Here is a 13,492-nt window from a genome sequence, read left to right as displayed (position 1 = left end):
AATATAAATTTCCAAAGTACAGTTTATGGATTACAATGGCTTCCCCCCCCATAATTTCCCTCCCACTCACACCCCTCCCATCTCCCGCTCCCTCTCCCATTCCATTCACATCAAAATTCATTTTCAATTATCTTTATATACAGAAGATCGATTTAGTATATATTAAGTAAAGATTGCATCAGTTTGCACCCACACAGAAACACAAAGTATAAAATATTGTTTCAGTACTAGTTATAGCATTACTTCACATTGGACAGCACATTAAGGACAGATCCCACCTGAGAAGTAAGTACACAGTGACTCCTGTTGTTGACTTAACAATTTGACACTCTTGTTTATGGCGTCAGTAATCTCCATAGGCTCTAGTCTTTATCCAGTCTACTGTTGATGGGTATTTGGGTTGGTTCCAGGTCTTAGCTATTGTGAATTGAGCTGCAATAAACATGGAGGTGCAGACAGCTCTTTTATTTCCTAATTTAATTTCCTTTGGGTAAATTCCAAGGAGTGGGATGGCTGGGTTGAATGGTAGGGTTATATTCTGGTTTCTGAGGAATCTCCAGACTGACTTCCATAGTGGCTTAACCAGTTTGCCTTCCACCAACAGTGGGTTAGTGTCCCTTTTTCCCCACATCCTCTCCAGCATCTGTTGTTGGTAGATTTCTGAATGTGAGCCATTCTAACCGGGGTGAGGTGAAACCTCATTGTGGTTTTGATTTGCATTTCCCTGATTGCTAGTGGTCTTGAACATTTTTTCATGTGTCTGTTGGCCATTTGGATTTCCTCTTTCGAAAAATGTCTATTGAGGTCCTTGGCCCATCTCTTAAGTGGGTTGTTTGTTTTGATGTTGTGTCAGAAAATAGTATGACGGAATATGAAATAATTTACTATACAATAGAAAGATGTACAACTGTGCAACTCCTCCCAACTCTGCATTGATAACTTGAAATTGGCCACCATGGAAGAGCTCACACTACAAAATCAGCAAATGCTACAAATCAGATACTCATAAGCATTTAGTGGCATAACTCAGGTCATATAGCTTACTCAAAGAAACAGAGTATTTTATAGAAGTGGAAAGTTAAACTCAAAGTAATTCACTGAATTATTCTATCCCACTCGTTTCATATGTATTAGAACTCACATGTTCTCTTTGAGTAAAATCCAGATTTTTTCTTGTTTTTTTTTTTTTTTCAGTGATAATTATTTTTCAATCAGCTAGGAAATACTAGCAATATCACAATGGCCAACTTCATTGAGATTTCCTGCATTATCAGCTTCTCTAATAAGTATTTAATAAGCCCTATATTTTTTAAAAAAAAGTTAAATTTACTCATCAGAGAAGCAAGACAGAGAGAGAGAAAGAGGGAGAGAGATCTCATTTCTGGTTCAATCTTCAAATGTCTGCTCTAGCCAGGTCAAGACCAAGACTTGAAGTAGGAAACTCAATTTAGATCACCCGTGTGGTTGGCAGGTATTCCAACACCTTGAGTCATCTCTTCCAGGATCTGCCTCAAAAAAGAAGGTGTAACTGAGCGAATGAGGGATCAAATCCATGCACCCTGATAATGGATGTGGGTATCTTAACCCCTAGGTTCAACACCTGCTCTTCAAATATCTATCTTAATTCTTGTATAGTTATAAGCTTCATCCTCATTTTACAGACGAATGAAGCATAGCGTTGAGAAACTGTTTTCCTTTTCCAGAGGAGGATCTGAATTCAGAACTTTTTGACTAGTTAGAATTCCTTACACTGTCTTTTCAGAAAGCATTCAAAAGGTGTTTTAAAATGAGAGAATGAATGGAGAAACACACCATGAGGAGTGTTGCTAATATTATAGCTTGACTTCAGGAGTCTACTTTTATTTTGACTTAAATTCTTAGCTAATTTTAAGTATGATAAAACTGCTGCAGTTCTTCCATTTTTTACTTGTTTTTGATGCTGGTAGATAATGCTCCCCTTCCTCTTCACTCTGTAGGGCAAAGGATTCTCTGAAGAATTTTTTTTTTAACTTCAAAGAAGAGGAAAACAAATTATAGAATACAAATATTTGTATTCCTGTAAATACAAGCATTAAAAAAGAGAGATTTAAGTCTTACTTAGCAAATCTTTTCAGAATGCACAATATTAGTTATATTTAAAATATACTCACTCTTCCAAGCTACTTAAAGTAGTTCTATGAAATATCAAGTTTATATAATTAGAAAGAATAAAATATGAAAGACAATATTCTTATCAAAGTTTTTATTAAATAAGTATAATCCTTAACAAGACATCAAGGTTTTGGTGAAAGGAAGATATGCAGAGAAAGAAAAGTGATAACATGCAGTGCAGAAAGAAACACCCAGTATTGTAAACTAAATTAGCCTTTGGGGGAATCAGTGTGTGGTGGATGAGGCAGAACTGGAGTGAAAAGAAACAAAAACTCAGCCTGGTTATAGCAAAGCAGTGAACAGCATCCTTAGATTTTCCAGAATGGCGACTACCTAGTGAAGATGTGGCTATTTCAGATTAACACATCGTGTTGTCAATTAAATATGAACTCCTGTGCAAATGAGCCTTTTTCTGAACAGGTATTGACCCTTTTGTGGCTACTACATTCCTCAGGTCTTTTATTCCAGTTGTACATGGATTTACATGAGTAGGAAAATTTCATGTAAAGACAGCTTATATAAGATCTTAATAATTTTTCACTTGACAACAACTATTATTTAAAAGTAATTGGATAATTATCTTTTGGGAGATATGTTTTGCTTATTCAATATCACCTATATTACTAACTGCAAATACTTTTTAAAGTAGAAATTCAAATAATAGTATTCTGATTTTTTTTCATATTTCAAATAATATTTTTATTATTAAGTGTCAGGAGATTAAAACAAAAACAAAACCATTTTTTACTTTGGAATGCACAGGAAAAATATCTTACAAACGAACCGGGGTATCTCTATGAATAGGTCACTTTATCCAAACCCACACTAAGAATGATCTCTGGAATAATATGAAAAAAAACCTAAAAACATTCAGAAACATACGTATTGATATTAAAAAGAAACAATCTGTCCTTTCATAGTGTTTATTGCAATTTATAGCAAAGCAGAATGACATTGATGCCTGAAGCTCAAGAAAAATAGCTGTTAAATATTTTTCCTCTTACAGGCTAAAAATCTATTGTTCACAAGAACAAATGAGAACAGAAAAAATCTATACTTTTCCAGACTTTATACATTAAGCTGTTTTATTAGTCTGTTTTTCAGTTTATGTATATTGAGTCTGAGTGACAAAAAGATTCAGACATTTCAATTTGAAGTATGCTAACAGAGTGGCTTTTGGGCAGAACTCAAATTCCTATTTTTTTTTTACATGATGTGTATTTTAGATTAAAACATCAATAAGTCTAAAAATGACTAATTAACTTTTTAAATATTTGATGAATGTTTTTGTCACTTGTCAAGGAGATAATATATTCAGAAATATATTTTTTATTGGATAATTTTATTGGATAATTGATTTTATCAGTGATTTCAAAGTAACAATTTTATTTTTAAAATTTTTCCTAAAATAATTTTAAATTATCAATATTATGAATAAATCCTTCTTAGCTGTATAATTTCATTAGTAGATTTTTAATTTATAAATAGTTAATGTCAAGTCCAAATTAGAAAATCAAAGACCTAAGTTATATCTCTGAAAACTGCAAAGGAGATTCAAACAAGTTTTTTTAACTGTGTAATCATTTTATTGTTTTTTCTCTTATGTAGTGGCTTCAAACTGTTTGATGATGATATGTCATCATTGTCATCAATATGAAAATAAAGGATTTTAATTTTTAAATGTCTTATTAGCTTATTAGGAATTTTAATTACTTTAAAACTTACTACTCAATTTTTCTACTTTTCTAACAAATTGGCATCAGTAGTGTGCAGCTACAACTAAGAAAGAAATATGATGAGAGTCTTCTTTCCAAAGTATGCACTATCAGATTGATCCTATACTATACAAACATTATGAAAATTTGCCCATATTCCTAGTTCGTGAACAATGAATTATAAACTTAAATAAGGATCTATTGGGGTATATTTTTCAATTTTAATTAGCAGCTGAATAAAATAAACCGTGGACAAATAATATATTTAAAAATTGGAAGAAAATATTTAGTCTACAGTTAATACATAAGATAAACAGAAGATATATTTGTAACAATCTAATGTTTATACTCAGCTACTTCGTACACATAGAGCACTTTATCTAACTGAAAACATTCCTGAGAAGGCAATGTTAGACTTTATTATTCATATTATCTATTGTAGATACACTTGAAAATGATCATGCATGATTAAAAGATGTATTTTGCAACATAGACTATTTTACTATGCAATAAAAGGTCAGTTTACTCATGATAAAATTAAACATTATATAAATAATCAACATAAGGGTACAAAGCATGATTTGAGAGTTGGGAAGCAGAATGAGAGAGTTAGAGGAGGAGGAAGAAATATTCTCTCTTGATGTGGCTCAAGTGACAATAACATTGCAAATAAGTGTATTGTGGATATCCTATAATAGAAAATCTATTTCACTAATGGATGATTAAAAACTTAAGATGAAATATAACCTTGATGAATGAACTTAGTCACAATTTGATGCACTTTCTGTCACTCATTTGTCAAAAATGAAGACCACGGTAGTTACAAATAAGCTGCCTAGATTCTTAATTTTGCACAGTAATCTTAAACAGAACTGATTATTTTGTTAACTATTACTCTTATTATGTAGTTGTTGTGAGTGGTATTTTTTTGTAAATAAAAGTAATTGATTTCAGAACTACAAATTTTTAAAAACGGAACGGCTTATGAATTTGTTAACTGTATTTTTCGCTGGAACAGGTCTTAAAGGATTTCCATCTTATCTGTATATTATTCTAGAGGGAATGGAGGCCAGAGGAATTAAGTAATTTATCAAAATTTCATGCTACTTCAAGACATTTAGACGATATTCATATCAAGAAATTTAGAAAAGAATTATATCCTGTAGCAACCTCTTCCTGTTACTTTTCTCACTAGACTCAGACTGTGAAGCTACAAAACATCTAGGATAACATAAGGACAACGTAGTGAGACTTTACATGTAAAATCTCTGAACATGTGTGTATGTGTGTATGGGTGTGCATGTGCACACCCTGTGTACTTCCGGGTAAGAGTGGATTTATCAAATGTTTTCTGTCACCTTGTTGATAGCTTTAAATATAAATGACAAGTAGTCTTTATTGGATGACTTCAAAGCTGTACGTACCTTTGGCTAGAGATTTAGCTTTTATTCTTTTAGAGAACAATTTCACAAATACTGTAAGAAATAAGAGGCTAACAAATAGGTAGTGCATACCAGTTAATAAATAAGAAATATATAACTAATATATTTAATTCTAATGCACCAGAACTGTAATTCAACTGTCTGAAGACTGTGTTTTGAAAAATGAAAAATAATCTCAGAGTAATGTGGTAAAATTTTATTGTGTATCATAATTCCCCGGTTGTAACCATAGCTGATGCCAACACATGTTTTGCATAAGGAGAGAAACACAAATTGAACTCAAAATGCCCCCAGAATACTGTCTTTCCCAGCACCCTGGTGTCCTGTGTGTGTGACTGAATGAGCAGCAAATGACAGAGCTATGAAGACACTAAACAAAAGTCATCTAGGCCCACAATATTGATCTAACATCATCTTGATACTCTATTTGCTTTCATTAATTTGTGTAGAATAAATACACCTTCAAAACTACACTGAGCATCATGGTGTTTTTTTCTCCAGAAACATTTTAAACGGAAATGCAGCTGTGGCTCTGTATGGTCATTGCACATGTTTAATATCACAGCATGTTTGCAACTTTTGACTGTGCAATCCCCAGGGTTTTGTTTTGTTTTGTTTTTTGCATAGTTCAGGTCTAGATGTTGGTGTTGAACTTTAAAGTTGAATCTCATTAACTACCAAATTTTCAACTAAAATGGAATCTGTCTAAAAGTTGAGGGAAATTGCACTTAGGTTTGTACACCCAGACCTCTTTCAGTATGATGTAAGTCAAATTTCAAGCTGACGTGAGAGTTCATGGATTAGACACTTGAGTTTACAACACTAATATACGTGTGTATTTCCTTCCTCCATAGAGCTGAGACCATGGAGGAAGTTTGTCTTTGTCACTCCAAATGTGAACTCTGGCCTAAGCAACGTGTTTGTGCACAGGTACATGTGTTATATATGGGTTTTTGCTCACAGGAACCATATTGCTTTGCTTTGTTCATATTTCATAAACATCCAAACTATTAAGACCTAGTAAGTTATAAATAAAGAATCTCTCATTGCCCAGTTTTTATAATAGTTCATCTAAGTTTTAACAGAGTGGCCCTTTCTACAGTGAATATTTTCTATCAAACAGATTTTGAGATGCATTGATGTGACCAGCCTCTAAAAGCCCCAAGATAGTTACATCAATTTACTGAGTGCAGGCAGATGTGATGTGAGTGCCCCATTATATGCACATAATTTTATATATTTCTCAATCACCCCCTATGATAGAAGCAGCATTCCAGTTTTAAGATTATTTAATTATTACCTTGACTCTGGGTTCATGTTAAAAACAAAATGTATAAAGGGAAATATGTTTCCCTCAAATTAACACATATAAAATAGAGAGACTAAGACAGATGAAGGGCATGGGCTGCATTTTGTAGGGGTAGGTTCTGGTTGAATGAGATCTGGGATGTGTGCCAAATTAATAGAAAAAATCCTGTTCTTCCTCTCCAATAGCCACAATGTTCATTATTAAGAAAAGCATATGAACCACAGGGTTTGATTTTAATAACACCAATGTCTTCATTAATCTGTGTGTTCCATTTAGCCTCATTATTGAGCAAATGCTGAATTAATGCAGTACACATTATTGTGGGACTCTCCTTGCGAAGCCTCTTTCCCCTCTTTATCATTCATTCAGGGGCCATCATGTGGGTACGTCATGTTTTTAAACAGGCCTGTCTCCCTGAATGTGTTTCCTTACCTCTGGTCTCGAAGGGCACTTTAGGTCTGGGGCATCCACAAAGGGGACTGGGAGACAGAACTGCAGAATCTTATTGAAAACCGTAATTATTTTTCTTTCATTTTAATGCTGTCATGTCAAGAAGGCCTCTCCGTCACCTGCAACTGAGATGATATTTCCTTGATGGTCTCGGGGCCTCCTTCTAAATCAAGAGTGGTGATAGCCAACACTGCTTTGTATCTGCCGAACAAATAGTGGCCTTTGTCCAGCACAAGTCCCTAAACAAACTTAATCTCTCTAACACTGTGACAGATGACATTTAGATGTCCTTGTTACCCTTAAAATGAGTTTTATTGACAATCAGAGAACAAAAAGAAGGCCCAGATAAAGCCCAATGTTTTATAGGCTTGCTAACAACATCTTAGTGCAGAGGGTGAGGAGAAAGCCTGAAGTTGCCCCCATTTTCCCCTGCTTTGCTATATCACCATGACAACAGATATAGAAATCACTTAGTGACTCCTAGAAAGAAAACACAGTGACACAGTACCCCTTGTATGGCGAATCAAACTAAAGCCTTCATTCAAATGGCTATTCAGCTTGGGCATTCATGTAGAGGATAGGGTGGATTTTACACAGGTAACTACAAGAGAAAGGCCAGCAAGCCCTCCAGCCACAGCATATGGCAAAGTCTCTGTCTAATTAATGCATCCTCAATAGAATTTATCCATTTTAAATTTGTTTTCTTTTACTTGAAACATCATTAATGTAAAGGGCAACATTAATCAACATCGTGGAACTTAAAAGGGCATTAAAGAGTGATCTTTTTCCCTATGCAACAAGAATCTTTTCAAGTAGTTATGCTAACTGCAGCAGACTCAAGGCACATTCCGAGTTCCGAATCAGAAGGCAAATCTAGAGAGGCCTCTACTGGCGAGTGTCTCTCGGTGCAGTTGTCCCTGTGGTTGTGGCCTGGAATAGCAGGCGCAATGACTTCAGCTGTTCTTGGAAAGTTGCATCCAAGGCGGATCAGCGATGCATCTACTGTACAAAACACTGCATGATGACATCCTCTCTTTTAAAGTGTGTCTAGCTGCTCTTTCTCAAATAATACAAGGACAATCAAAGCTCTGATGAACAAGCTGCTGGAACACTTTGAGGTCCTTTGCGATAATTCAAGTAGGAAATAACAAATTATAGTTTTTTATTCATACACGAGAGTCCCATAAAAGTTTAAGCTTTAGAACCATTCAATAGAAAATTGTATTTCTTGGCATTGTATGGTCGAGCGAGGGCACACTTTACACACATATTCATATGTTTTCCTTAAGTAACAAAACACCAGTGAAATCTTTAGCTAAATTAGCACATCCATAAGCTTTTTTATTTTGAGTAATTGAAAAACAAAAGATATTGGCCCAATTTCCTAGTTATAATGAAGAAAGGTGACCAAATATAGTCCTCTCTAGTAAGATTTCACATGAAAATATCATGTTTTTGTCAAATTAAGCCAAAAATAATCTTACTGTTTATAATGTATCTTTTGGTGGAAAAAGAAAGATTTTTCCATCAGAAGTTGGAAATGATTTAATATTTCCTAAGATGAAGATATTTATTAACTGTTTCTGCACAGAAAAAATCAAGAGTTTTTTTTTTTTCTCTTTCTGAAAATGACCTGACTCCACAAGTGTCCTTGCTCAAGAGTATTAGATTGAGGCTACATTTATCCCTGAAAATCTTCAAAGCATAAAACTTTAATTCAGCTCTTGCATTCCAACATTTATATTTTTATATTATTTGAAGTATGATCATTTAAAGAAAGTATTTAGTCACTTTTATTCTATTATATATTTCAAAAATCTCATAAGCCCTTTGCTGTTATTGTTGGAATGAATGGCTAATACATTTTCACCTTAGGACTCCTTGCCAACATATTTTTCATAAGGTCATTTCACATTTCAGATGATTTACTGTGTATTTGAGATAAATTTTATTCAAGTAATTTTTCATAGGGTTATTTGGTTAGCATGGCTCAATAAATTACCTTCTGGATTATATAGGTAATGTGCAATCTTCTATCAAGTAAATTGTTAGATGTCTTGAGATCATTTCCTTGTAGTCCCAATAGTGACACCTACTGGTAGAAAGAGAATCAAACATAGATTTAGTTTTCTTCCTGTTTTTGTTGAGTCTTGCCGGGAACACTGTTGTAAATGTGCCTCATTTACAGCTATTTTCTTTCATATCTTCTAATCACAGAAATTCACACTCCCAAAACTTTATGTGTGTGAAAAAGCAAAGAGTATAATGTAAGTATTTAATTATGAAAAAAACTTACTAGCAGAGGAATGTAGCTTAAATTAACACGGTGTAATATGTAGATGTACAATTACAAGCTTTTGAGTTCTTACATAACATAGAAAAGTTGGAAGAAAACATTTAACCATAGTCTTCAAAGTGTCATATTTCATAGTTAAAACTAGAAGATGAATCGGTTAAAATGTTTAGGAAAACTTTTCTTAACATCTCTCATTTTCATAACAGTTTATTAAATGTTCTGTGTTTAAGAAAGAACAGAGTCAATCTAGGAACAATTCCCACAAAAGAAATATATACTTGATAGCAGCCCAATTAAGTAATGTTCAAAATCTTATGCTATTTTATTAATAAATACATTTTCAGATTTATCAGGTATCACAGATTCACATTAGAATGAGGGCATTTTCTGACTGAAAAACACAGGATTTGCAGAAAACTGGTTGCAGTAAGAACGTCTTTTGCTTCCGAGGGGCTGCAACCTAAAAATCAGCGCTTTCAAAAACGGATTCAATGTTATGGAAAAGGGGTGTGATCATCACTTCTCCTTGAAGCTTCTGTGAAGCCCCTTTCTAAATTATATTTGTACTGAATTAATAATGTCATCACATTCCAAACCAGAGAGTTTCAGGTTCTTCAAAAAGCACGTGAAGAATTCCTATGAAAATGTTTTAGATAATTAAAGCAAATGAATGAAGATTCACTTAACACCTGTATTGTCCTTTCTTGACTGTCAGGCAACTCACTTGTTAAACTATAAAGCATAGCATCAATTATTTTAGATTTTTACAGTTGCATGAGATAAAAATGGCAGAATTCAAAGAAATCAATTTCAACCTAGGTTTAATTGGAGTGGCCATTTTGATATAAAATGAGCCCCAATATTTCTATTATTAAAACTCTCCAAGGATATTTCAATTTAAAAGGAATGCGACTATCACTCCCTCAAAATACTGTTTGGTTTTGAGGATTGTAATCAAGTCTACGGTAAACCAGTGTCGCATTTTATCCACGATACACATTTGTGACTCCTTTTTTGGTATTTCTGTGAGGAAACATGTGAAAATGACTCACAAATTATTCGGTAGACAGTTATAATGGTGTCTTTGGAAACATCTTTGGCTCTGCTGTGTGCTTTTGTTTGTACAACTTGAGCACATGCCTCAAAATGTCATCCAGATTACAAGCATGCAAGGAATGAAGTATTACTTCTGTATCAATTTCAGAAGTCGACTACTTTGTTTTAATTAATAGTTCATCAGCCAACTGCACTTGGTAAAATTACAAAATTCCCTCCTTGTATATTTTGCAAGAGATATTTTATCTGTTTTTGTTTATAATCCTGAGAAATATCTTCAATTCTTTTTTTTTTTTTTTCATGATAATGGATGCGGGGAAACAAAGGACTGTAAACGATTACCTAAATTACTACATAAAAGTCACAAAGCACAACGTTTAGACAAGATCATTTGGCCAACACCCTGGTAATTAAGTTGGGATACAGTGTGCTTGGGGTGAAAACAGAAATGAAAACAAAATAGTGACAAAGATGGGAAAAGTTTGGGGTTTGATTTTGGTTTTTCTGAGCACCTGAGCTAGCCATTCAATTGATCATTAAACACAACCATGAAGACAAGCTCTATTTTGCCTTAAGAGAGTTCATCCAGAGATTGCACAAGGGATTTGTACAGAATAAAGCTTCACAAAACCCAAGGGCTGTCAGAGGGAAATGGTATCCAGGAGGACAGGGCAGGCCAAGCATCCCTTCACCAGCAAAGCTCCACAACAGAGCCAGAGGCAGCTCTGCGGCTGCCAACACAACTGCCTGCCACGTCTGCCAAGGAGCCAGAAGCCGCTTGTGGGAAAATATCACTTACCCTTAGCATCTGGGTCCTGTGATTGTTATCCAAAGAGACAGAGTGGTAAGATATAGTGGGATAAACAGTATCCCATTAAACATACACACCACACACACACACACACACATAGACACATGAGACATTCTCTCTCTGTGGACAGAGAGAGATAAGCCATACATTGCCTTGAATTATAAAGACTTTCTGGCTCTGGAATTATTTTAAATGAGATTTATTCTTAGCTGTATATTCATATTTTATAATGAGATCAGCTTTAGTAATTATTTTTCACCAATAGGTTCAATCTTTAAAAACCAGGATTTTAGTTGTACTTGTGCGTATTTGCAGATGCATATAGTCCACTCCAGAATTTCTATTTCCTTGGAATAGTTGATTGTAGCTCACTGATAGGATTATTTAAGGATTAAATCTTGGTCATGGATAAACAAACTAAACTGTGCTTTGATGTTAAACTTTTCTTTTTCCTTTTTGTTATTGTACCACTATCGATTTTAAGAGGTCAGGTCCCCAAATATATATATATGCTCATAAATTAATTTCTAAAATCTTATTCAATATGTACTATATATATATGAATAAGGCAATATACAAAATTATATAAATATAACTGATGTGTATAGTATTACGTTAATAAAATTTTGTATATATTTGTTTGGTAAATTCCTTCTAAAGCAAACTTTCTATCTACATGAATGAGTGCTTTTGAAGTTTTCACATATGATGATGTGATTATGTAGATTCATTCCATATTAAAATATGGGGATGGAGGGATGAGGAATTCAGAGAATTTAAAGATTGGAGACACCTTGTGGTTATCCTTAAAGGCCTGAATTTGTTCTTAGTGGAGAATTTGAAAATCATTATTATTGTAGAAAGTAAGTAACAGTCTTCTGCTTTTGAGTCTTTAGTAAAAGGGTCAAAAAGTATTTTTTTCATTTTAAATATTATTCTTTGAGATCAAGAACAAAAAAATGCAGTTTTAAGTCTTGATAGGAACACAGAATACTCAAAAAGAAATGTTTCACATATAAATTCCTGGTAATACAGTTACACTAAATAGGCTAAAGCAGAATATTTGGTATAAGAATCTCCTTTATGCAGTTGATTTATCATTAAAACTCTTGTTTTGCATAAACAAAATTAAAATTTCAGTGGTCTTTATATGACTAACAATTTGTATTACAAGGCTTTAAAATCTACTTGCCTAAATAGGCATGTTATGTGAGATAATACCTATGGGTCAGAATATGCAAAATGTATACAATGACATGAGTGTAACTGCTTCTAAACATATTCCACTTATACAGAAATATATTAAATGGGCATTTGAATTTTTATTTATACAAATAGCAAAATAACTTAGGAATGCCTACTGTCTAATCTTACATAAGGACAATGTTCAAAGGAGATGAAATCTTGTGCAAATACAAGGCAGAAGTCATTGTATTTTTGCTGTTTTTCATTATGACACAAACACACACTTGAAGGGAAGTCTAATTCTTTTAGTCTTTTGATTAATGTATTACCTTCTGGTACCAAATAATTCTCAAAATCATTCAAATTTTATTCCATATTTACAGCATTTTTTGCACAGACTAGAAAATTTGATTAATAGTATTTCTTTTATTCTGCCTATCTGTGAAGTAGTGAAAAATCCTGTGAATTTAAAATAAGGCTTAATTATGAGAATGAAGAAGATAAGGAAATAAATCCATTCTAAACATTTTATTTCACTTAATTATTTAAAATCTTCAACTGAAATATCAAATATTTCTCCAATTTTTATTATTCTGTAAAATAATTTATAAATGAATACAAAAGATCAATAAGAATTTATGAAAACTTTTTTTTTGGTTCCATGTACATTTGTCGTTTTATTTCCCACAAAGAAAGGGATAGTCCTGGAAAGATCTGTATAAAATCAGACCTATTTTCTTTAGGCCATATAAATCATTATACTCTAAAACTCAAATCTGAAATGCTATTGCTATTCTCATATTTACTTTAATTTTATGGCCAAACAACTTTTGCATATTTGTTATATTTGCTACAATTCTTCCTTGAAGAACTTGTTTAGTTCCTTGCTTGTTTACCTTTTCTCCTCATTTTGCTTTTCATCCTTAAGATTTGCATTGAACAGTTTCAATTTTCAGTATTTTAATTACATTTATTCCATGCTTTAGTCTTTAGTAATTTCTTTTAAGTTGAGTTGGTTTTTTAACCCACTAGTTTAACTAGATGTTTATTAACACCACATAATATACGTCTAAGATG

Source organism: Lepus europaeus, chromosome 2, assembly GCF_033115175.1.
Source record: "Lepus europaeus isolate LE1 chromosome 2, mLepTim1.pri, whole genome shotgun sequence".
NCBI classification, from domain to species: Eukaryota; Metazoa; Chordata; class Mammalia; order Lagomorpha; family Leporidae; genus Lepus; species Lepus europaeus.
Note: the sequence above shows the minus strand (reverse complement) of the source record.